Source organism: Pavona decussata, unplaced genomic scaffold, assembly GCF_977016875.1.
Source record: "Pavona decussata unplaced genomic scaffold, jaPavDecu1.1 SCAFFOLD_237, whole genome shotgun sequence".
NCBI lineage: Eukaryota > Metazoa > Cnidaria > Anthozoa > Scleractinia > Agariciidae > Pavona > Pavona decussata.
In genome coordinates, this window is record NW_028145642.1 from 153290 (window position 1) to 176425 (window position 23136).

Consider the following 23136-nt stretch of genomic DNA (forward strand, 5'->3'; position numbering starts at 1 on the left):
TGGACGATCTTTCGATTGGCAACATTTCTGATTGAAAATGGCGATTGGCAACTTTTCTGATTGAAAATGGCGAACTACCAAAATCGTCACTTTGCTTCTCCGTCCATATAGGGGTGAGTATTTGACTTTGCCTTGGTCAGAGTCAAGTGAAAACATTAAAAATGGAATCAGCACGCAAGAAAACCTACTATGGAGTAGGTTTTGTGCCTCCCGTGGGAGCAGAGTCATAGAACTGCCCCTGAGAGGAGTAGGGTAGGCCCGCCACGAAAGTGCAGTTTTTGGTTAACTTGAAAAATTTCTAACAAAAAGGTGTCCCAACTAGGTTTTTTTTTGGACGATCTTTCGATTGGCAACATTTCTGATTGAAAATGGCGATTGGCAACATTTCTGATTGAAAATGGCGACCTACCAAAATCGTCACTTTCCTTCCCCGTCCATATAGGTGTGAGTATTTGACTTTGCCTTGGTCAGAGTCAAGTGAAAACATTAAAAATGGAATCAGCATGCAAGAAAACCTACCATGGAATAGGTTTTGTGCCTCCCGTGGGAGCAGAGTCATAGAACTGGCCCTGACGGGGGTAGGGTAGGCCCGCCAACAAAGTGCAGTTTTTTGTTAACTTGAAACATTTCTAACAAAAATTTGTGCGAACTAGGTTTTTTTTGGACGATCTTTCGATTGGCAACATTTGTGATTGAAAATGGCGATTGGCAACATTTCTGATTGAAAATGGCGACCTACCAAAATCGTCACTTTGCTTCCCCGTCCATATAGGTGTGAGTATTTGACTTTGCCTTGGTCAGAGTCAAGTGAAAACATTAAAAATGGAATCAGCATGCAAGAAAACCTACCATGGAATAGGTTTTGTGCCTCCCGTGGGAGCAGAGTCATAGAACTGGCCCTGAAGGGGGTAGGGTAGGCCCGCCAAAAAAGTGCAGTTTTTGGTTAACTTGAAAAATTTTTAACAAAAATGTGTCCCAACTAGGTTTTTTTTGGACGATCTTTCGATTGGCAACATTTCTGATTTAAAATGGCGATTGGCAACATTTCTGATTGAAAATGGCGACCTACCAAAATCGTCACTTTTCTTCCCCGTCCATATAGTGGTGAGTATTTTACTTTTCCTTAGTCAGAGTCAAGTAAAAACATTAAAAATGGAATCAGCATGCAAGAAAACCTACTATGGAGTAGGTTTTGTGCCTCCCGTGGGAGCAGAGTCATAGAACTGGCCGTAAGGGGGGTAGGGTAGGCCCGCCAAAAAAGTGCAGTTTTTGGTTAACTTGAAAGATTTCTAACAAAAATGTGTCCCAACGAGGTTTTTTTTGGACGATCTTTCGATTGGCAACATTTCTGATTGAAAATGGCGATTGGCAACATTTCTGATTGAAAATGGCGACCTACCAAAATCGTCACTTTGCTTCCCCGTCCATATAGGGGTGAGTATTTGACTTTGCCTTGATCAGAGTCAAGTGAAAACATTAAAAATGGAATCAGCATGCAAGAAAACCTACTATGGAGTAGGTTTTGTGCCTCCCGTGGGAGTAGAGTGATAGAACTGGCCCTGAGGGGTGTAGGGTAGGCCCGCCAAAAAAGTGCAGTTTTTGGTTAACTTGAAAAATTTCTAACAAAAATGTGTAACAACTAGGTTTTTTTTGGACGATCTTTCCATTGGCAACATTTCTGATTGAAAATGGCGATTGGCAACATTTCTGATTGAAAATGGCGACCTACCAAAATCGTCACTTTGCTTCCCCGTCCATATAGGGGTGAGTATTTGACTTTGCCTCGGTCAGAGTCAAGTGAAAACATTAAAAAGAGAATCAGCATGAGAGAAAACTTACTATGGAGTAGGTTTTGTGCCTCCCGTGGGAGAAGAGTCATAGAACTCGCCCTGAGGGGGGCAGGATAGGCCCGCAAAAAAAGTGCAGTTTTTGGTTAACTTGAAAAATTTCTAACAAAAATGTGTCCGAACTAGGTTTTTTTTGGACGATCTTTCGATTGGGAAAATTTCTGATTGAAAATGGCGATTGGCAACATTTCCTGATTGAAAATGGCGACCTACCAAAATCGTCACTTTGCTTCCCCGTCCATATAGGGGTGAGTATTAAACTTTGCCTTGGTCAGAGTTAAGTGAAAACATTAAAAATGGAATCAGCACGCAAGAAAACCTACTATGGAGTAGGTTTTGTGCCTCCCGTGGGAGCAGAGTCATAGAACTGCCCCTGAGAGGAGTAGGGTAGGCCCGCCAAGAAAGTGCAGTTTTTGGTTAACTTGAAAAATTGCTAACAAAAATGTGTCCCAACTAGGTTTTTCTTGGACGATCTTTCGATTGGCAACATTTCTGATTGAAAATGGCGATTGGCAACATTTCTGATTGAAAATGGCGACCTACCAAAATCGTCACTTTGCTTCCCCGTCCATATAGGTGTGAGTATTTGACTTTGCCTTGGTCAGAGTCAAGTGAAAACATTAAAAATGGAATCAGCATGCAAGAAAACCTACCATGGAATAGGTTTTGTGCCTCCCGTGGGAGCAGAGTCATAGAACTCGCCCTGAGGGGGGCAGGATAGGCCAACCAAAAAAGTGCAGTTTTTGGTTAACTTGAAACATTTCTAACAAAAATGTTTCCCAACTAGGTTTTTTTTTTGACGATCTTTCGATTGGCAACATTTGTGATTGAAAATGGCGATTGGCAACATTTCTGATTAAAAATGGCGACCTACCAAAATCGTCACTTTGCTTCCCCGTCCATATAGGGGTGAGTATTTGACTTTGCCGTGGTCAGAGTCAAGTGAAAACATTAAAAATGGAATCAGCATGCAAGAAAACCTACTATGGAGTAGGTTTTGTGCCTCCCGTGAGAGCAGAGTCATAGAACTGGCCGTGAGGGGGGTAGGGTAGGCCCGCCAAAAAAGTGCAGTCTTTGGTTAACTTGAAAGATTTCTAACAAAAATGTGTCCCAACGAGGTTTTTCTTGGACGATCTTTCGATTGGCAACATTTCTGATTGAAAATGGCGATTGGCAACATTTCTGATTGAAAATGGCGACCTACCAAAATGGTCACTTTGCTTCCCCGTCCATATAGGAGTGAGTATTGACTTTCCCTTGATCAGAGTCAAGTGAAAACATTAAAAATGGAATTAGCATGCAAGAAAACCTACTATGGAGTAGGTTTTGTGCCTCCCGTGGGAGCAGAGTCATAGAACTGGCCCTGAGGGGTGTAGGGTAGGCCCGCCAAAAAAGTGCAGTTTTTGGTTAACTTGAAAAATTTCTAACAAAAATGTGTAACAACTAGGTTTTTTTTGGACGATCTTTCGATTGGCAACATTTCTGATTGAAAATGGCGATTGGCAACTTTTCTGATTGAAAATGGCGACCTACCAAAATCGTCACTTTGCTTCCCCGTCCATATAGGGGTGAGTATTTGACTCTTCCTTGGTCAGAGTCAAGTGAAAACATTAAAAATGGAATCAGCATGTAAGAAAACCTACTATGGAGTAGGTTTTGTGCCTCCCGTGGGAGCAGAGTCATAGAGCTCGCCCTGAGGGGGGCAGGATAGGCCCGCCAAAAAAGTGCAGTTTTTGGTTAACTTGAAAAATTTCTAACAAAAATGTGTCCCAACTAGGTTTTTTTTGGACAATCTTTCGATTGGCAAAATTTCTGATTGAAAATGGCGATTGGCAACATTTCCTGATTGAAAATGGCGACCTACCAAAATCGTCACTTTGCTTCCCCGTCCATATAGGTGTGAGTATTTGACTTTGCCTTGGTCAGAGTCAAGTGAAAACATTAAAAATGGAATCAGCACGCAAGAAAACCTACTATGGAGTAGGTTTTGTGCCTCCCGTGGGAGCAGAGTCATAGAACTGGCCCTGAGAGGAGTAGGGTAGGCCCGCCAAGAAAGTGCAGTTTTTGATTAACTTGAAAAATTTTTAACAAAAATGTGTCCCAACTAGGTTTTTTTTTTTTGATCTTTCGATTGGCAACATTTCTGATTCAAAATGGCGATTGGCAACATTTCTGATTGAAAATGGCGACCTACCAAAATCGTCACTTTGCTTACCCGTCCATATAGGGGTGAGTATTTGACTTTGCCTTGGTCAGAGTCAAGTGAAAACATTAAAAATGGAATCAGCATGCAAGAAAACCTACTATGGAGTAGGTTTTGTGCCTCCCGTGGGAGCAGAGTCATAGAACTGGCCGTGAGGGGGGTAGGGTAGGCCCGCAAAAAAAGTGCAGTTTTTGGTTAACTTGAAAAATTTCTAACAAAAATGTGTCCCAACGAGGTTTTTTTTGGACGATCTTTCGATTGGCAACATTTCTGATTGAAAATGGCGATTGGCAACATTTCTGATTGAAAATGGCGACCTACCAAAATGGTCACTTTGCTTCCCCGTCCATATAGGGGTGAGTATTTGACTTTGCCTTGATCAGAGTCAAGTGAAAACATTAAAAATGGAATCAGCATGCAAGAAAACCTACTATGGAGTAGGTTTTGTGCCTCCCGTGGGAGCAGAGTCATAGAACTGGCCCTGAATGGGGTAGGGTAGGCCCGCCAAGAAAGTGCAGTTTTTGGTTAACTTGAAAAATTTCTAACAAAAATGTTTCCCAACTAGGATTTTTTTGGACGATCTTTCGATTGCCAACATTTCTGATTGAAAATGGCGATTGGCAACATTTCTGATTGAAAATGGCGACCTACCAAAATCGTCACTTTGCTTCCCCATCCATATAGGGGTGAGTATTTGACTTTGCCTTGGTCAGAGTCAAGTGAAAACATTAAAAATGGAATCAGCACGCAAGAAAACCTACTATGGAGTAGGTTTTGTGCCTCCCGTGGGAGCAGAGTCATAGAACTGGCCGTGAGGGGGGTAGGGTAGGCCCGCCAAGAAAGTGCAGTTTTTGGTTAACTCTAAAAATTTCTAACAAAAATGTGTCCCAACTAGCTTTTTTTGGACGATCTTTCGATTGGCAACATTTGTGATTGAAAATGGCGATTAACAACATTTCTGATTGAAAATGGCGATTGGCAACATTTCTGATTGAAAATGGCGACCTACCAAAATCGTTACTTTGCTTCCCCATCCATATAGGGGTGAGTATTTGACTTTGCCTTGGTCAGAGTCAAGTGAAAACATTCAAAATGGAATCAGCATGCAAGAAAACCTACTATGAAGTAGGTTTTGTGCCTCCCGTGGGAGCAGAGTCATAGAACTGGCCGTGAGGGGGGTAGGGTGGGCCCGCCAAGAAAGTGCAGTTTTTGGTTAACTTGAAAAATTTCTAACAAAAATGTGTCCCAACTAGGTTTTTTTTGCACGATCTTTCGATTGGCAACATTTCTGATTGAAAATGGCGATTGGCAACATTTCTGATTGAAAATGGCGACGTACCAAAATCGTCACTTTGCTTCCCCGTCCATATAGGGGTGAGTATTTGACTTTGCCTTGATCAGAGTCAAGTAAAAACATTAAAAATGGAATCAGCATGCAGGAAAACCTACTATGGAGAAGGTTTTTTGCCTCCCGTGGGAGCAGAGTCATAGAACTGGCCCTGAGAGGTGTAGGGTACGCCCGCCAAAAAAGTGCAGTTTTTGGTTAACTTGAAAAATTTCTAACAAAAATGTGTAACAACTAGGTTTTTTTTGGACGATCTTTCGATTGGCAACATTTCTGATTGAAAATGGCGATTGGCAACTTTTCTGATTGAAAATGGCGACCTACCAAAATCTTCACTTTGCTTCCCCGTCCATATAGGGGTCAGTATTTGACTTTGCCTTGGTCAGAGTCAAGTGAAAACATTAAAAAGAGAATCAGCATGAGAGAAAACCTAGTATGGAGTAGGTTTTGTGCCTCCCGTGGGAGCAGAGTCATAGAACTGGCCCTGAGAGGTGTAGGGTACGCCCGCCCAAAAAGTGCATTTTTTGGTTAACTTGAATAATTTCTAAGAAAAATGTGTCCCAACTAGGTTTTTTTTGGACGATCTTTCGATTGGCAAAATTTCTGATTGAAAATGGCGATTGGCAACATTTCCTGATTGAAAATGGCGACCTACCAAAATCGTGACTTTGCTTCCCCGTCCATATAGGTGTGAGTATTTGACTTTGCCTTGGTCAGAGTCAAGTGAAAACATTAAAAATGGAATCAGCATGCAAGAAAACCTACTATGGAGTAGGTTTTGTGCCTCCGGTGGAAGCAAAGTCATAGAACTGGCCCTGAGAGGAGTAGGGTAGGCCCGCCAAGAAAGTGCAGTTTTTGGTTAACTTGAAAAATTTCTAACAAAATTGTGTCCCAACTAGGTTTTTTTTTAACGATCTTTCGATTGGCAACATTTCTGATTGAAAATGGCGATTGGCAACATTTCTGATTGAAAATGGCGACCTACCAAAATCGTTACTTTGCTTCCCCGTCCATATAGGGGTGAGTATTTGACTTTTCCTTGGTCAGAGTCAAGTGAAAACATTAAAAATGGAATCAGCATGCAAGAAATTCTACTATGGAGTAGGTTTTGTGCGTCCCGTGAGAGCAGAGTCATAGAACTGGCCGTGAGGGGAGTAGGGTAGGCGCGCCAAAAAAGTGCAGTTTTTGGTTAACTTGAAAAATTTCTAACAAAAATGTGTCCCAACTAGGTTTTTTTTGGACGATCTTTCGATTGGCAACATTTCTGATTGAAAATGGCGATTGGCAACATTTCTGATTGAAAATGGCGACCTACCAAAATCGTTACTTTGCTTCCCCGTCCATATAGGGGTGAGTATTTGACTTTGCCTTGGTCAGAGTCAAGTGAAAACATTAAAAATGGAATCAGCATGCAAGAAAACCTACTATGGAGTAGGTTTTGTGCCTCCCGTGGGAGCAGAGTCATAGAACTGGCCATGAGGGGGGTAGGGTAGGCCCACCAAGAAAGTGCAGTTTTTGGTTAACTTGAAAAATTTCTAACAAAAATGTGTCCCAACTGGGTTTTTTTTGGACGATCTTTCGATTGGCAACATTTCTGATTGAAAATGGCGATTAGCAACATTTCTGATTAAAAATGGCGACCTACCAAAATCGTCACTTTGCTTCCCCGTCCATATAGGGGTGAGTATTTGACTTTGCCTTGGTCAGAGTTAAGTGAAAACATTAAAAATGGAATCAGCACGCAAGAAAACCTACTATGGAGTAGGTTTTGTGCCTCCCGTGGGAGCAGAGTCATAGAACTGGCCCTGAGAGGAGTAGGGTAGGCCCGCCAAGAAAGTGCAGTTTTTGGTTAACTTGAAAAATTTCTAACAAAAATGTGTCCCAGCTAGGTTTTTTTTTGACGATCGTTCGATTGGCAACATTTCTGATTGAAAATGGCGATTGGCAACATTTCTGATTGAAAATGGCGACCTACCAAAATCGTCACTTTGCTTCCCCGTCCATATAGGTGTGAGTATTTGACTTTGCCTTGGTCAGAGTCAAGTAAAAACATTAAAAATGGAATCAGCATGCAAGAAAACCTACTATGGAGTAGGTTTTGTTCCTCCCGTGGGAGCAGAGTCATAGAACTGGCCGTGAGGGGGGTAGGGTAGGCCCGCCAAAAAAGTGCAGTTTTTGGTTAACTCAAAAAATTTCTAACAAAAATGTGTCCCAACTAGGTCTTTTTTGGACGATCTTTCGATTGGCAACATTTCTGATTTAAAATGGCGATTGGCAACATTCATGATTGAAAATGGCGACCTACCAAAATCGTCACTTTGCTTCTCCATCCATATAGGGGTGAGTATTTGACTTTGCCTTGGTCAGAGTCAAGTGAAAACATTAAAAATGGAATCAGCATGCAAGAAAACCTACTATGGAGTAGGTTTTGTGCCTCCCGTGGGAGCAGAGTCATAGAACTGGCCGTGAGGGGTGTAGGGTAGGCCCGCCAAGAAAGTGCAGTTTTTGGTTAACTTGAAAAATTTCTAACAAAAATGTGTCCCAACTAGGTTTTTTTTGGACGATCTTTCGATTGGCAAAATTTCTGATTGAAAATGGCGATTGGCAACATTTCCTGATTGAAAATGGCGACCTACCAAAATCGTCACTTTGCTTCCCCGTCCATATAGGGGTGAGTATTTGACTTTGCCTTGGTCAGAGTTAAGTGAAAACATTAAAAATGGAATCAGCACGCAAGAAAACCTACTATGGAGTAGGTTTTGTGCCTCCCGTGGGAGCAGAGTCATAGAACTGGCCCTGAGAGGAGTAGGGTAGGCCCGCCAAGAAAGTGCACTTTTTGGTTAAGTTGAAAAATTTCTAACAAAAATGTGTCCCAGCTAGGTTTTTTTTTGACGATCTTTCGATTGGCAACATTTCTGATTGAAAATGGCGATTGGCAACATTTCTGATTGAAAATGGCGACCTACCAAAATCGTCACTTTGCTTCCCCGTCCATATAGGTGTGAGTATTTGACTTTGCCTTGGTCAGAGTCAAGTAAAAAGATTAAAAATGGAATCAGCATGCAAGAAAACCTACCATGGAATAGGTTTTGTGCCTCCCGTGGGAGCAGAGTCATAGAACTGGCCCTGAAGGGGGTAGGGTAGGCCCGCCAGAAAAGTGCAGTTTTTGGTTAACTTGAAAAATTTTTAACAAAAATGTGTCCCAACTAGGTTTTTTTTGGACGATCTTTCGATTGGCAACATTTGTGATTAAAAATGGCGATTGGCAACATTTCTGATTGAAAATGGCGACCTACCAAAATCGTCACTTTGCTTCCCCGTCCATATAGGGGTGAGTATTTGACTTTGCCTTGGTCAGAGTCAAGTGAAAACATTAAAAATGGAATCAGCATGCAAGAAAATCTACTATGGAGTAGGTTTTGTGCCTCCCGTGGGAGCAGAGTCATAGAACTGGCCGTGAGGGGGGTAGGGTAGGCCCGCTAAAAAAGTGCAGTTTTTGGTTAAATTGAAAAATTTCTAACAAAAATGTGTCCCAACTAGGTTTTTTTTGGACGATCTTTCGATTGGCAACATTTCTGATTGAAAATGGCGATTGGCAACATTTCTCATTGAAAATGGCGACCTACCAAAATCGTCACTTTGCTTCTCCGTACATATAGGGGTGAGTATTTGACTTTGCCTTGGTCAGAGTCAAGTGAAAACATTAAAAATGGAATCAGCATGCAAGAAAACCTACTATGGAGTAGGTTTTGTGCCTCCCGTGGGAGAAGAGTCATAGAACTCGCCCTGAGGGGGGCAGGATAGACCCGCCAAAAAAGTGCAGTTTTTGGTTAACTTGAAAAATTTGTAACAAAAATGTGTCCCAGCTAGGTTTTTTTTGGACGATCTTTTGATTGGCGACATTTCTCATTGAAAATGGCGATTGGCAACATTTCCTGATTGAAAATGGCGACCTACCAAAATCGTCACTTTGCTTCCCCATCCATATAGGGGTGAGTATTTGACTTTGCCTTGGTCAGAGTCAAGTGAAAACATTAAAAATGGAATCAGCATGCAAGAAAACCTACTATGGAGTAGGTTTTGTGCCTCCCGTGGGAGCAGAGTCATAGAACTGGCCGTGAGGGGTGTAGGGTAGGCCCGCCAAGAAAGTGCAGTTTTTGGTTAACTTGAAAAATTTCTAACAAAAATGTGTCCCAACTAGGTTTTTTTTGGACGATCTTTCGATTGGCAAAATTTCTGATTGAAAATGGCGATTGACAACATTTCCTGATTGAAAATGGTGACCTACGAAAATCGTCACTTTGCTTCCCCGTCCATATAGGGGTGAGTATTTGACTTCGCCTTGGTCAGAGTCAAGTGAAAACATTAAAAATGGAATCAGCATGCAAGAAAACCTACTATGGAGTAGGTTTTGTACCTCCCGTGAGAGCAGAGTCATAGAACTGGCCCTAAGGGGGGTAGGGTAGGCCCGCATAGAAAGTGCAGTTTTTGGTTAACTTGAAAAATTTCTAACAAAAATGTGTCCCAACTAGGTTTTTTTTGGACGATCTCTCGATTGGCAACATTTCTGATTGAAAATGGCGATTGGCAACATTTCTGATTGAAAATGGCGACCTACCAAAATCGTCACTTTGCTTCCCCGTCCATATAGGTGTGAGTATTTGACTTTGCCTTGGTCAGAGTCAAGTGAAAACATTAAAAATGGAATCAGCATGCAAGAAAGCCTACCATGGAATAGGTTTTGTGCCTCCCGTGGGAGCAGAGTCATAGAACTGGCCCTGAGGGGGGTAGGGTAGGCCCGCCAAGAAAGTGCAGTTTTTGGTTAACTTGAAAAATTTCTAACAAAAATGTGTCCAAACTAGGTTTTTTTTGGACGATCTTTCGATTGGCAACATTCCTGATTGAAAATGGCGACCTACCAAAATCGTCACTTTGCTTCCCCATTCATATAGGGGTGAGTATTTGACTTTGCCTTGGTCAGAGTCAAGTGAAAACATTAAAAATGGAATCAGCATGCAAGAAAACCTACTATGGAGTAGGTTTTGTGCCTCCCGTGGGAGCAGATTCATAGAACTGGCCGTGAGGGGTGAAGGGTAGGCCCGCCAAAAAAGGGCAGTTTTTGATTAACTTGAAAACTTTCTCATAAAAATGTGTCTCAACTAAGTTTTTTTTGGACGATCTTTCGATTGGCAACATTTCTGATTGAAAATGGCGACCTACCAAAATCGTCACTTTCCTTCCCCGTCCATATAGGGGTGAGTATTTGACTTTGCCTTGGTCAGAGTCAAGTGAAAACATTAAAAATGGAATCAGCATGCAAGAAAATCTACCATGGAATAGGTTTAGTGCCTCCCGTGGGAGCAGAGTCATAGAACTGGCCCTGAGGGGGGTAGGGTAGGCCCGCCAAGAAGGTTCAGTTTTTGGTTAACTTGAAAAATTTCTAACAAAAATGTGTCCCAACTAGGTTTTTTTTGGACGATCTTTCGATTGGCAACATTTCTGATTGAAAATGGCGATTGGCAACATTTCTCATTGAAAATGGCGACCTACCAAAATCGTCACTTTGCTTCCCCGTCCATATAGGTGTGAGTATTTGACTTTGCCTTGGTCAGAGTCAAGTGAAAACATTAAAAATGGAATCAGCATGCAAGAAAACCTACCATGGAATAGGTTTAGTGCCTCCCGTGGGAGCAGAGTCATAGAACTGGCCCTGAGGGGGGTAGGGTAGGCCCGCCAAGAAAGTGCAGTTTTTGGTTAACTTGAAAAATTTTTAACAAAAATGTGTCCCAACTAGGTTTTTTTTGGACGATCTTTCGATTGGCAACATTTCTGATTGAAAACGGCAATTGGCAACATTTCTGATTGAAAATGGCGACCTACCAAAATCGTCACTTTGCTTCCCCGTCCATATAGGTGTGAGTATTTGACTTTGCCTTGGTCAGAGTGAAGTGAGAACATTAAAAATGGAATTAGCATGCAAGAAAACCTACTATGGAGTAGGTTTTGTGCCTCCCGTGGGAGCAGAGTCATAGAACTGGCCGTGACGGGAGGTAGGGTAGGCCCGCCAAAAAAATGCAGTTTTTGGTTAACTTGAAAGATTTCTAACAAAAATGTGTCCCAACGAGGTTTTTTTTGGACGATCTTTCGATTGGCAACATTTCTGATTGAAAATGGCGATTGGCAACATTTCTGATTGAAAATGGCGACCTACCAAAATCGTCACTTTGCTTCCCCGTCCATATAGGGGTAATTATTTGACTTTGCCTTGGTCAGAGTCAAGTGAAAACATTAAAAATGGAATCAGCATGCAAGAAAACCTACTATGGAGTAGGTTTTGTGCCTCCCGTGGGAGCAGAGTCATAGAACTGGCCCTGAATGGGGTAGGGCAGGCCCGCCAAAAAAGTGCAGTTTTTTGGTTAAATTGAAAAATTTCTAACGAAAATGTGTCCCATCTAGGTTTTTTTTGGACGATCTTTCGATTGGCAACATTTCTGATTGAAAATGGCGATTGGCAACATTTGTGATTGAAAATGGCGACCTACCAAAATCGTCACTTTGCTTCCCCGTCCATATAGGGGTGAGTATTTGACTTTGCCTTGGTCAGAGTCAAGTGAAAACATTAAAAATGAAATCAGCATGCAAGAAAACCTACTATGGAGTAGGTTTTGTGCCTCCCGTGGGAGCAGAGTCATAGAACTGGCCCTGAGGGGGGTAGGGTAGGCCCGCCAAGAAAGTGCAGTTTTTGTTAACTTGAAAAATTTCTAACAAAAATGTGTAACAACTAGGTTTTTTTTGGACGATCATTCGATTGGCAACATTTGTGATTGAAAATGGCGATTGGAAACATTTCTCATTGAAAATTCCGACCTACCAAAATCGTCACTTTGCTTCTCCGTACATATAGGGGTGAGTATTTGACTTTGCCTTGGTCAGAGTCAAGTGAAAACATTAAAAATGGAATCAGCATGCAAGAAAACCTACTATGGAGTAGGTCTTGTGCCTCCCGTGGGAGAAGAGTCATAGAACTCGCCCTGAGGGGGGCAGGATAGACCCGCCAAAAAAGTGCAGTTTTTGGTTAACTTGAAAAATTTCTAAGAAAAATGTGTCCCGGCTAGGTTTTTTTTGGACGTTCTTTTGATTGGCAACATTTCTGATTGAAAATGGCGATTGGCAACATTTCTGATTGAAAATGGCGACCTACCAAAATCGTCACTTTGCTTCCCCGTCCATATAGGGGTGAGTATTTGACTTTGCCTTGGTCAGAGTCAAGTGAAAACATTAAAAATGAAATCAGCATTCAAGAAAACCTACTATGGAGTAGGTTTTGTGCCTCCCGTGGGAGCAGAGTCATAGAACTGGCCCTGAGGGGGGTAGGGTAGGCCCGCCAAGAAAGTGGAGTTTATGGTTAACTTGAAAAATTTCTAACGAAAATGTGTCCAAACTAGGTTTTTTTTGGACGATCTTTCGATTGGCAACATTTCTGATTGAAAATGGCGACCCACCAAAATCGTCACTTTGCTTCCCCATCCATATAGGGGTGAGTATTTGACTTTGCGTTGGTTAGAGTCAAGTGAAAACATTAAAAATGGAATCAGCATGCAAGAAAACCTAATATGGAGTAGGTTTTGTGCCTCCCGTGGGAGCAGAGTCATAGAACTGGCCGTGAGGGGTGTAGGGTAGGCCCGCCAAAAAAGGGCAGTTTTTGATTAACTTGAAAATTTTCTCATAAAAATGTGTCACAACTAGGTTTTTTTTGGACGATCTTGCGATTGGCAACATTTCTGATTGAAAATGGCGACCTACCAAAATCGTCACTTTGCTTCCCCGTCCATATAGGGGTGAGTATTTGACATTGCCTTGGTCAGAGTCAAGTGAAAACATTAAAAATGGAATCAGCATGCAAGAAAACCTACCATGGAATAGGTTTAGTGCCTCCCGTGGGAGCAGAAACATAAAACTGGCCCTGAGGGGGGTAGGGTAGGCCCGCCAAAAAAGTGCAGTGTTTGGTTAACTTCAAAAATTTCTGACAAAAATGTGTCCCAACGAGGTTTTTTTTGGACGATCTTTCGATTGGCAACATTTCTGATTGAAAATGGCGACCTACCAAAATCGTCACTTTGCTTCCCCTTTCGATATAGGGGTGAGTATTTGACTTTGCCTTGGTCAGAGTCAAGTGAAAACATTAAAAATGGAATCAGCATGCAAGAAAACCTACTATGGAGTAGGTTTTGTGCCTCCCGTGGGAGCAGAGTCATAAAACTCGCCCTGAGGGGGGCAGGATAGGCCCGCCAAAAAAGTGCAGTTTTTGGTTAACTTGAAAAATTTCTAACAAAAATGTGTCCCAACTAGGTTTTTTTTCGGACGATCTTTCGATTGGCAACATTTGTGATTGAAAATGGCGATTGGCAACATTTCTGATTGAAAATGGCGACCTACGAAAATCGTTACTTTGCTTCCCCGTCCATATAGGAATCAGCATGCAAGAAAACCTACTATGGAGTAGGTTTTGTGCCTCCTGTGGGAGCAGAGTCATAGAACTGGCCCTGAGGGGGGTAGGGTAGGCCCGCCAAGAAGGTGGAGTTTTTGGTTAACTTAAAAAAATTTCTAAGAAAAATGTGTCCATACTAGGTTTTTTTTGGACGATCTTTCGATTGGCAACATTTCTGATTGAAAATGGCGATTGGCAACATTCCTGATTAAAAATGGCGACCTACCAAAATCGTCACTTTGCTTCCCCATCCATATAGGGGTGAGTATTTGACTTTGCCTTGGTCAGGCGATTGGCAACATTTCTGATTGAAAATGGCGACCTACCAAAATCGTCACTTTGCTTCCCCGTCCATATAGGGGTGAGTATTTGACTTTGCCTTGGTCAGAGTCAAGTGAAAACATTAAAAATGGAATCAGCATGCAAGAAAACCTACTATGGTGTAGGTTTTGTGCCTCCCGTGGAAGCAGAGTTATAGAACTGGCCCTGAAGGGGGGAGGGTAGGCCCGCCAAGAAAGTGCAGTTTTTGGTTAACTTGAAAAATTTCTAACAAAAATGTGTGCCAACTAGGCTTTTTTTGGACGATCATTCGATTGGCAACATTTCTGATTGAAAATTGCGATTGGCAACATTTCTGATTGAAAATGGCGACCTACCAAAATCGTCACTTTGCTTCCCCGTCCATATAGGGGTGAGTATTTGACTTTGCCTTGGTCAGAGTCAAGTGAAAACATTAAAAATGGAATCAGCATGCAAGAAAACCTACCATGGAGTAGGTTTTAAGCCTCCCGTGGGAGCAGAGTCATAGAACTCGCCCGGAGGGGGGTAGGGTAGGCCCGCCAAAAAAGTGCAGTTTTTGGTTAACTTGAAAAATTTCTAACAAAAATGTGTCCCAACTAGGTTTTTTTTGGACGATCTTGCGATTGGCAACATTTCTGATTGAAAATGGCGAGTGGCAACATTTCTGATTGAAAATGGCGACCTACCAAAATCGTCACTTTGCTTCCCCGTCCATATAGGGGTGAGTATTTGACTTTGCCTTGGTCAGAGTCAAGTGAAAACATTAAAAATGGAATCAGCATGCAAGAAAACCTACTATGGAGTAGGTTTTGTGCCTCCCGTGGGAGCAGAGTCATAGAACTGGCCGTGAGGGGAGTAGGGTAGGCCCGCCAAGAAAGTGCAGTTTTTGGTTAACTTGAAAAATTTCTAACAAAAATGTGTCCTAACTAGGTTTTTTTTGGACGATCTTTCGATTGGCAACATTTCTGATTGAAAATGGCGACCTACCAAAATCGTCACTTTGCTTCCCTATCCATATAGGGGTGAGTATTTGACTTTGCCTTGGTCAGAGTCAAGTGAAAACATTAAAAATGGAATCAGCATGCAAGAAAACCTACTATGGAGTAGGTTTTGTGCCTCCCGTGGGAGCAGAGTCATAGAACTGGCCGTGAGGGGGGTAGGGTAGGCCCGCCAAAAAAGTGCAGCTTTTGGTTAACTTGAAAAATTTCTAACAAAAATGTGTCCCAACTAGGTTTTTTTTGGACGATCTTTCGATTGGCAACATTTCTGATTGAAAATGGCGACCTACCAAAATCGTCACTTTCCTTCCCCGTCCATATAAGGGTGAGTATTTGACTTTGCCTTGGTCAGAGTCAAGTGAAAACATTAAAAATGGAATCAGCATGCAAGAAAACTACTATGGAGTAGGTTTTGTGCCTTCCGTGGGAGCAGAGTCATAATACTCGCCCTGAGGGGGGGAGGATAGGCCCGCCAGAAAAGTGCAGTTTTTGGTTAACTTGAAAAATTTCTAACAAAAATGTGTCCCAACTAGGTGTTTTTTGGACGATCTTTCGATTGGCAACATTTCTGATTGAAAATGGCGATTGGCAACATTTCTGATTGAAAATGGCGACCTACCAAAATCGTCACTTTGCTTTTCCGTGCATATAGGGGTGAGTATTTGACTTTGCCTTGGTCAGAGTCAAGTAAAAACATTAAAAATGGAATCAGGATGCAAGAAAACCTACTATGGAGTAGGTTTTGTGCCTCCCGTGGGAGCAGAGTCATAGAACTGGCCCTGAGGGGGGTAGGGTAGGCCGGCCAAGAAAGTGCAGTTTTTGGTTAAATTGGAAAATTTCTAACAAAAATGTGTCCCAACTAGGTTTTTTTTTTTTGATCTTTCGATAGGCAACATTTCTTATTGAAAATGGCGATTGGCAACATTTCTGATTGAAAATGGCGACGTAATAAAATCCTCACTTTGCTTCCCCGTCCATATAGGGGTGACTATTTGACTTTGCCTTAGTCAGAGTCAAGTGAAAACATTTAAAATGGAATCAGCATGCAAGAAAACGTACTATGGAGTAGGTTTTGTGCCTCCCGCTGGAGCAGAGTCATAGAACTGGCCCTGAGGGGGGTAGGGTAGGCCCGCCAAAAAAGTGCAGTTTTTGGTTAACTTGAAAAATTTCTAACAAAAATGTGTCCCAACTAGGTTTTTGTTCGAGGATCTTTCGATTGGCAACATTTCTGATTGAAAATGGCGATTGGCAACATTTCTGATTGAAAATGGCGACCTACCAAAATCGTCACTTTGCTTCCCCGTCCATATAGGGGTGAGTATTTGACTTTGCCTTGGTCAGAGTCAAGTGAAAACATTAAAAATGGCATCAGCATGCAAGAAAACCTACTATGGAGTAGGTTTTGTGCCTCCCGTGGGAGCAGAGTCATAGAACTGGCCCTGAGGGGTGAGGGGCAGGCCCGCCAAAAAAGTGCAGTGTTTGGTTAACTTGAAAAATTTCTAACAAAAATGTGTCCCAACGAGGTTTTTTTTGGACGATCTTTCGATTGGCAACATTTCTGATTGAAAATGGCGACCTACCAAAATCGTCACTTTGCTTCCCCGTCCATATAGGGGTGAGTATTTGACTTTGCCTTGGTCAGAGTCAAGTGAAAACATTAAAAATGGAATCAGCATGCAAGAAAACCTACTATGGAGAAGGTTTTGTGCCTCCCGTGGGAGCAGAGTCATAGAAGTGGCCGTGAGGGGGGTAGGGTAGGCCCGCCAAAAAAGTGCAGCTTTTGGTTAATTTGAAAAATTTCTAACAAAAATGTGTCCCAACTAGGTTTTTTTTGGACGATCTTTCGATTGGCAACATTTCTGATTGAAAATGGCGACCTACCAAAATCGTCACTTTGCTTCCCCGTCCATATAGGGGTGATTATTTGACTTTGCCTTGGTCAGAGTCAAGTGAAAACATTAAAAATGGAATCAGCATGCAAGAAAACTACTATGGAGTAGGTTTTGTGCCTTCCGTGGGAGCAGAGTCATAATACTCGCCCTGAGGGGGGGAGGATAGGCCCGCCAGAAAAGTGCAGTTTTTGGTTAACTTGAAAAATTTCTAACAAAAATGTGTCCCAACTAGGTTTTTTTTGGACGATCTTTCGATTGGCAACATTTCTGATTGAAAATGGCGATTGGCAACATTTCTGATTGAAAATGGCGACCTACCAAAATCGTCACTTTGCTTTTCCGTGCATATAGGGGTGAGTATTTGAATTTGCCTTGGTCAGAGTCAAGTGAAAACATTAAAAATGGAATCAGCATGCAAGAAAACCTACTATGGAGTAGGTTTTGTGCCTCCCGTGGGAGCAGAGTCATAGAACTGGCCCTGAGGGGGGTAGGGTAGGCCGCCAAGAAAGTGCAGTTTTTGGTTAAATTGAAAAATTTCTAACAAAAATGTGTCCCAACTAGGTTTTTTTTTTTTGATCTTTCGATTGGCAACATTTCTTATTGAAAATGGCGATTGGCAACAGTTCTGATTGAAAATGGCGACCTAATAAAATCCTCACTTTGCTTCCCCGTCCATATAGGGGTGAGTATTTGACTTTGCCTTAGTCAGAGTCAAGTGAAAACATTAAAAATGGAATCAGCATGCAAGAAAACGTACTATGGAGTAGGTTTTGTGCCTCCCGCTGGAGCAGAGTCATAGAACTGGCCCTGAGGGGGGTAGGGTAGGCCCGCCAAAAAAGTGCAGTTTTTGGTTAACTTGAAAAATTTCTAACAAAAATGTGTCCCAACTAGGTTTTTGTTGGAGGATCTTTCGATTGGCAACATTTCTGATTGAAAATGGCGATTGGCAACATTTCTGATTGAAAATGGCGACCTACCAAAATCGTCACTTTGCTTCCCCGTCCATATAGGGGTGAGTATTTGACTTTGCCTTGGTCAGAGTCAAGTGAAAACATTAAAAATAAAATCAGCATGCAAGAAAACCTACTATGGAGTAGGTTTTGAGCCTCCCGTGGGGGCAGAGTCATAGAACTGGCCCTGAGGGGGGTAGGGTAGGCCCGCCAAGAAAGTGCAGTTTTTGGTTAACTTGAAAAATTTCTAACAAAAATGTGTCCCAACTAGGTTATTTTTGGACGATCTTTCGATTGGCAACATTTCTGATTGAAAATGGCGATTGGCAACATTTCTGATTGAAAATGGCGACCTACCAAAATCGTCACTTTGCTTCCCCGTCCATATAGGGGTGAGTATTTGACTTTGCCTTGATCAGAGTCAAGTGAAAACATTAAAAATGGAATCAGCATGCAGGAAAACCTACTATGGAGTAGGTTTTGTGCCTCCCGTGGGAGCAGAGTCATAGAACTGGCCCTGAGAGGTGTAGGGTAGGCCCACCAAAAAAGTGCAGTTTCTGGTTAACTTGAAAAATTTCTAACAAAAATGTGTAACAACTAGGTTTTTTTTGGACGATCTTTCGATTGGCAACATTTCTGATTGAAAATGGCGATTGGCAACTTTTCTGATTGAAAATGGCGACCTGCCAAAATCGTCACTTTGCTTCTCCGTCCATATAGGGGTGAGTATTTGACTTTGCCTTGGTCAGAGTCAAGTGAAAACATTAAAAATGGAATCAGCACGAAAGAAAACCTACTATGGAGTAGGTTTTGTGCCTCCCGTGGGAGCAGAGTCATAGAACTGCCCCTGAGAGGAGTAGGGTAGGCCCGCCACGAAAGTGCAGTTTTTGGTTAACTTGAAAAATTTCTAACAAAAAGGTGTCCCAACTAGGTTTTTTTTTGGACGATCTTTCGATTGGCAACATTTCTGATTGAAAATGGCGATTGGCAACATTTCTGATTGAAAATGGCGACCTACCAAAATCGTCACTTTCCTTCCCCGTCCATATAGGTGTGAGTATTTGACTTTGCCTTGGTCAGAGTCAAGTGAAAACATTAAAAATGGAATCAGCATGCAAGAAAACCTACCATGGAATAGGTTTTGTGCCTCCCGTGGGAGCAGAGTCATAGAACTGGCTCTCAAGGGGGTAGGGTAGGCCCGCCAACAAAGTGCAGTTTTTTGTTAACTTGAAACATTTCTAACAAAAATGTGTGCCAACTAGGTTTTTTTTGGACGATCTTTCGATTGGCAACATTTGTGATTGAAAATGGCGATTGGCAACATTTCTGATTGAAAATGGCGACCTACCAAAATCGTCACTTTGCTTCCCCGTCCATATAGGGGTGAGTATTTGACTTTGCCTTGGTCAGAGTCAAGTGAAAACATTAAAAATTGAATCAGCATGCAAGAAAACCTACTATGGAGTAGGTTTTGTGCGTCCCGTGGGAGCAGAGTCATAGAACTCGCCCTGAGGGGGGCAGGATAGGCCCGCCAAAAAAGTGCAGTTTTTGGTTAACTTGAAAAATTTCTAACAAAAATGTGTCCCAACTAGGTTTTTTTTGGACGATCTTTCGATTGGCAACATTTCTGATTGAAAATGGCGATTGGCAACATTTCTGATTGAAAATGGCGACCTACCAAAATCGTCACTTTGCTTCCCCGTCCATATAGGTGTGAGTATTTGACTTTGCCTTGGTCAGAGTCAAGTGAAAACATTAAAAATGGAATCAGCATGCAAGAAAACCTACCATGGAATAGGTTTTGTGCCTCCCGTGGGAGCAGAGTCATAGAACTGGCCCTGAAGGGGGTAGGGTAGGCCCGCCAAAAAAGTGCAGTTTTTGGTTAACTTGAAAAATTTTTAACAAAAATGTGTCCCAACTAGGTTTTTTTTGGACGATCTTTCGATTGGCAACATTTGTGATTGAAAATGGCGATTGGCAACATTTCTGATTGAAAATGGCGACCTACCAAAATCGTCACTTTGCTTCCCCGTCCATATAGTGGTGAGTATTTTACTTTTCCTTGGTCAGAGTCAAGTAAAAACATTAAAAATGGAATCAGCATGCAAGAAAACCTACTATGGAGTAGGTTTTGTGCCTCCCGTGGGAGCAGAGTCATAGAACTGGCCGTGAGGGGGGTAGGGTAGGCCCGCCAAAAAAGTGCAGTTTTTGGTTAACTTGAAAGATTTCTAACAAAAATGTGTCCCAACGAGGTTTTTTTTGGACGATCTTTCGATTGGCAACATTTCTGATTGAAAATGGCGATTGGCAACATTTGTGATTGAAAATGGCGACCTACCAAAATCGTCACTTTGCTTCCCCGTCCATATAGGGGTGAGTATTTGACTTTGCCTTGATCAGAGTCAAGTGAAAACATTAAAAATGGAATCAGCATGCAAGAAAACCTACTATGGAGTAGGTTTTGTGCCTCCCGTGGGAGTAGAGTGATAGAACTGGCCCTGAGAGGTGTAGGGTAGGCCCGCCAAAAAAGTGCAGTTTTTGGTTAACTTGAAAAATTTCTAACAAAAATGTGTAACAACTAGGTTTTTTTTGGACGATCCTTCGATTGGCAACATTTCTGATTGAAAATGGCGATTGGCAACATTTCTGATTGAAAATGGCGACCTACCAAAATCGTCACTTTGCTTCCCCGTCCATATAGGGGTGAGTATTTGACTTTGCCTCGGTCAGAGTCAAGTGAAAACATTAAAAAGAGAATCAGCATGAGAGAAAACCTACTATGGAGTAGGTTTTGTGCCTCCCGTGGGAGAAGAGTCATAGAACTCGCCCTGAGGGGGGCAGGATAGGCCCGCAAAAAAAGTGCAGTTTTTGGTTAACTTGAAAAATTTCTAACAAAAATGTGTCCGAACTAGGTTTTTTTTGGACGATCTTTCGATTGGGAAAATTTCTGATTGAAAATGGCGATTGGCAACATTTCCTGATTGAAAATGGCGACCTACCAAAATCGTCACTTTGCTTCCCCGTCCATATAGGGGTGAGTATTTGACTTTGCCTTGGTCAGAGTCAAGTGAAAACATTAAAAATGGAATCAGCACGCAAGAAAACCTACTATGGAGTAGGTTTTGTGCCTCCCGTGGGAGCAGAGTCATAGAACTGCCCCTGAGAGGAGTAGGGTAGGCCCGCCAAGAAAGTGCAGTTTTTGGTTAACTTGAAAAATTTCTAACAAAAATGTGTCCCAACTAGGTTTTTCTTGGACGATCTTTCGATTGGCAACATTTCTGATTGAAAATGGCGATTGGCAACATTTCTGATTGAAAATGGCGACCTACCAAAATCGTCACTTTGCTTCCCCGTCCATATAGGTGTGAGTATTTGACTTTGCCTTGGTCAGAGTCAAGTGAAAACATTAAAAATGGAATCAGCATGCAAGAAAACCTACCATGGAATAGGTTTTGTGCCTCCCGTGGGAGCAGAGTCATAGAACTGGCCCTGAAGGGGGTAGGGTAGGCCAACCAAAAAAGTGCAGTTTTTGGTTAACTTGAAACATTTCTAACAAAAATGTTTCCCAACTAGGTTTTTTTTTTGACGATCTTTCGATTGGCAACATTTGTGATTGAAAATGGCGATTGGAAACATTTCTGATTGAAAATGGCGACCTACCAAAATCGTCACTTTGCTTCCCCGTCCATATAGGGGTGAGTATTTGACTTTGCCGTGGTCAGAGTCAAGTGAAAACATTAAAAATGGAATCAGCATGCAAGAAAACCTACTATGGAGTAGGTTTTGTGCCTCCCGTGAGAGCAGAGTCATAGAACTGGCCGTGAGGGGGGTAGGGTAGGCCCGCCAAAAAAGTGCAGTCTTTGGTTAACTTGAAAGATTTCTAACAAAAATGTGTCCCAACGAGGTTTTTTTTGGACGATCTTTCGATTGGCAACATTTCTGATTGAAAATGGCGATTGGCAACATTTCTGATTGAAAATGGCGACCTACCAAAATGGTCACTTTGCTTCCCCGTCCATATAGGAGTGAGTATTTGACTTTCCCTTGATCAGAGTCAAGTGAAAACATTAAAAATGGAATCAGCATGCAAGAAAACCTACTATGGAGTAGGTTTTGTGCCTCCCGTGGGAGCAGAGTCATAGAACTGGCCCTGAGGGGTGTAGGGTAGGCCCGCCAAAAAAGTGCAGTTTTTGGTTAACTTGAAAAATTTCTAACAAAAATGTGTAACAACTAGGTTTTTTTTGGACGATCTTTCGATTGGCAACATTTCTGATTGAAAATGGCGATTGGCAACTTTTCTGATTGAAAATGGCGACCTACCAAAATCGTCACTTTGCTTCCCCGTCCATATAGGGGTGAGTATTTGACTTTTCCTTGGTCAGAGTCAAGTGAAAACATTAAAAATGGAATCAGCATGTAAGAAAACCTACTATGGAGTAGGTTTTGTGCCTCCCGTGGGAGCAGAGTCATAGAGCTCGCCCTGAGGGGGGCAGGATAAGCCCGCCAAAAAAGTGCAGTTTTTGGTTAACTTGAAAAATTTCTAACAAAAATGTGTCCCAACTAGGTTTTTTTTGGACAATCTTTCGATTGGCAAAATTTCTGATTGAAAATGGCGATTGGCAACATTTCCTGATTGAAAATGGCGACCTACCAAAATCGTCACTTTGCTTCCCCGTCCATATAGGTGTGAGTATTTGACTTTGCCTTGGTCAGAGTCAAGTGAAAACATTAAAAATGGAATCAGCACGCAAGAAAACCTACTATGGAGTAGGTTTTGTGCCTCCCGTGGGAGCAGAGTCATAGAACTGGCCCTGAGAGGAGTAGGGTAGGCCCGCCAAGAAAGTGCAGTTTTTGATTAACTTGAAAAATTTTTAACAAAAATGTGTCCCAACTAGGTTTTTTTTGGACGATCTTTCGATTGGCAACATGTCTGATTGAAAATGGCGATTGGCAACATTTCTGATTGAAAATGGCGACCTACCAAAATCGTCACTTTGCTTACCCGTCCATATAGGGGTGAGTATTTGACTTTGCCTTGGTCAGAGTCAAGTGAAAACATTAAAAATGGAATCAGCATGCAAGAAAACCTACTATGGAGTAGGTTTTGTGCCTC